The following is a 3,552-nucleotide window of genomic DNA, read 5'->3' as shown; positions in this document are numbered from 1 at the left end:
TGAAGCATCTGGATTTGCATTGAACTTCGACACAGCACTCACAGCTTGAGCTATGTCCGGTCTTGTCGCCATGGCAGCATACAGCAGACTTCCAGCCATTGACTGATAGGTATGCTGGTGCACTGACATACTGACACCATCACTCCTTTTTAGCCTGACTTTGGCATCTGCAGGAGTTGCCGCAGGATTTGCATTATCCATTCCATACTTCCGAAGTATGGCTTCAATGTAATGCTTCTGCTGAAGAATGATACGATTCTTTTCTTTATCTTGGATGACAGAGATGCCTAGGATGTAGGACAGCTCACCCATGTCTTTCATCTTGTAGCGCTCCTTGAGAGCTGCTTTGAGCTCGTCCATGCTCTCAGTCGACTCTGTAATCAGGATCAAATCATCCACGTAAACTGCTAGTATTTCAAGCTCTTGTCTTGATCTCTCGTTGGGAAGGATCCTAGGCCAGCTCGGCCCCGTGTGACGACTCCCACCAGAGTCCTCTGGCACAGCCTAGCTTAAGCTGTTTCTACAGCCTCTTCTGCCTTCCACTTCCTGCCTGTCCTTACCTGGATTCCAGCATTAGCCACCTTCGGATCGCCGGAATCCCTGTACAGCACCACCTCTCTGGCTTTGGCTACCTTGAACTCCTCCTCCAAGGACTTGAAGGGCAGCTGCAGCTTGTTGTTGCGCCTATAAAGAGCAATGCTGCTCAGGCTCTTTGGTAACCCCAGCCATCTCCGGAGGTGGCTACTGACTTTCCTCTCCAGGGTTTCTACTGTGGAGAGTGGGACGGCATAGATGAGGAGCGGCCACAGGATCCTGGGGAGGATGCCGTGCTGGTAGACCCAAGCCTTGAATTTTCCAGGTAGACCAGACTTGTCCACAGACTTCAACCAGACATCCAACTCAGCGCAAGCTGTCTTTATGGATGCTGCATCTTTGAGAGAGCTGTCAAACATCTTGCCCAGGCTCTTGACTGGCCTCTCTGAGATCGTGGGGATAGCTGCACCTGCTATGTTGAAGCGGAACTTGTCTTCTACCTTCCCTTTCCTGAGCACCATCGACCTAGATTTGGCAGGTTTGAAGCTCATCCAGGCCCACACCATCATCTTCTCCAGCCCCTTCATAATCCACCGACATCCCGGAACTGATTCTGTGGTAACTGTTAGGTCATCCATAAATGCCCTAATGGGTGGCTGTCGTTGTCCAGAGCTCATCAGGGGTCCTCTGCACTCTGGCTCAGCAGACTTGGTGAGCATATTCATGGCCAGGGAGAATAGCGTCACAGAGAGAGTACACCCTGTGATGATGCCAATCTCCACCTTGTGCCAGCTGGATGAAATTGCTCCTGAAGAAACCCTCATGCTGAAGTTGTTGTAGTAGTCAGCGATGAGGTCTCTACATCTGCTCGGCACATGATGCTTTGCCAGAGTGAGCTGGACCAACCTATGGGGTATGGAGCCGAATGCATTGGCCAGGTCGAGCCATAACACTGACAAATTGCCCCTCAGCTCTCTAGCCTCCCGGATTAGCTGTGTCACCACCCCTGTGTGCTCCACACAGCCTGGCATTCCTGACACGCCCCCTTTCTGAACTGATGTGTCGATGTAGGTGTTTCTAGCCAGGTATGAGCCCAGTCTCTTGGCGATAGTGCTGAAGAAGATCTTTGATTCCACGCAAAGGAGGGAGATGATGCGGAACTGATCAAGCCGGGTGGAGCCTTCTTCCTTCGGAATCCATACTCCTTCGGCCCATCGCCATTGCTCTGGTATCTTCCCCTTTCTCCAGAAGACTCTCAGGATTTTCCACAGACGCATAAGCAGTTTGGGACAGTTCTTGTACACTTTGTACGAAGTGCCGCTTGGTCCTGGAGCAAAGCATGCTCTGGCTTTATGGACAACCTCCTTGATTTCCATTAGCCTCAGCTCCGACATGTCAAACTGCACCTCTGGCTCAGGGGGATCAATGAGGATGTCGCAGTCTCCCAGCTCCATTTCTCTTCTGGGGTCGCCGAACATCTGTGAGAGGTCTCGATCGATGTCTTCCCTTGAAGAGGTAAGTTTTCCACTGTGTTTCTGGCCTAGCAGGTCTTTTGTGAACTTGAAGGGGTTCTCGATAAAGGCCGTTCGTTTACGAGCCCTCTCACGTCGCCGCCTCCGATGCCACTCTGCTCGGCGTAGGACCCTTATCCTCTTCCGGTGGATGGCCATCAATTGGGTCAGGCCCGATCTCTCCTCCTCTCCTGCCTCCTTATACTGGCACTTCAGCGCTCTCATCTCCCTTCTGATGAGGTGGATCTGTTCTGCTCTGTGGTTCCTTGCGTAGGATGCTCCCGAGTTTTTCTTCTGCTCTTCGCCGAACCGTTCCACTGCTATGCCGACAATGATTGCTGTCATGGCATGCAGCTTTCACTCTGCCTCTTCTTTTGACGCAGTCTCCAGGATTTGGTCTACGTCATCGTCGAACTGCTTCCACAGTGAAGTCATGGTAGCTGCTGGCCACTTGATCCGCCTCCGCTCTGAATTGATGCTCGAGGAGCGCAAGGGCAGCGCTTGGAGGTTCCGAGCACTGTGGGGTGACTCCGGGCAAGGCCCCTCCTGCGTCTCACCAGGTGAAACACCTGTGCGTTGCGTTGCTCCTGCTCCTCCCAAGCACTTCTTCTTTGCTTGGTGGATCTTCAAGCCGTGCATGTTTTTACAAACCTTTCCACAAATACACTGTGAGCTCGTAGTCGTTTGTCCATTGCCTTGGTCTGTTACCAATGAATCCGTCCTGTTGGGGTGCTCACCCTCCCCCCCTCTCCGGCACCCCTGGGGGTATTTTTCATTGAATTCGTCGTAGCTTGATTGGGTTTGCTCCTCACGGTGGACACAGATTGGGTTGCCAGCCCGCTCTGCCCCGGTCGCCGTCTCTCCGAGCTGTCACTGTCTCTCCAGTAGTCACCATTCTATTCATGGTTGTCATACAGTCTTTCCTGGCTGTCACAGATGCCTCAGAGTCTAAATAACAAATGGAATTCATCAAGCTGGTGTCTTATACTGACATATGTTGAACAGAATATGATTCTGCACAAGATGAGACAAAATCAGTGTATTCCAGCCACAGGTTCATAAGATATAGCCAGGTAGTCAAAAAGTGCTTATCTCATTGAGTTGAAGCGTTTTTGGTACAGAGTGAAAATAAATAATGGATCTTTTCAAGCTGGTGTCTGGTACTGATATATGTTAAATAGGACATGATTCTGCACATTATGTGACAAAATCACTGTAATCCAAGCCATAGGTTCATAAGATATAGCCATGTAGTCGAAAAGTGCTTATCTCACCGAGTTAAAGCGTTTTTGGTACAGAGTCTAAATAACAAATGAAATTCATCAAGCAGGTGTTTGGTACTGAAATGTGTTGAACAGGACATGATTCTGCACCTTACATGTCAAAATCACTGTAATCCATTAAAAGGTTCAAAAGATAAAGCCATGTAGTCGAAAAGTGCTTATCTCACCGAGTTGAAGCGTTTTTGGTAAAGAGTCTAAATAAAAAATGAAATTCATCAAGTTGG

At 49.8% G+C, this 3,552-nt stretch overlaps 1 pseudogene; it reads right to left on the bottom strand.

Moving 5' to 3' along the window:
- Positions 1 to 407: 407 nt before the first annotated feature.
- LOC147230036 (uncharacterized) lies at positions 408 to 2,390 on the bottom strand (annotated as a pseudogene).
- Between the last annotated feature and the right edge of the window lie 1,162 nt (positions 2,391 to 3,552).

The sequence above is a fragment of the Fistularia commersonii genome, chromosome 11 (genome assembly GCF_037954325.1).
Source record: "Fistularia commersonii isolate RoL2024-O1a breed Wild chromosome 11, RoL_Fcom_v1.0, whole genome shotgun sequence".
In the NCBI taxonomy this organism is placed as follows: Eukaryota; Metazoa; Chordata; class Actinopteri; order Syngnathiformes; family Fistulariidae; genus Fistularia; species Fistularia commersonii.
The sequence above is the reverse complement of the archived record's forward strand: the minus strand, read 5'-3'. Positions and strand labels throughout refer to the sequence as shown.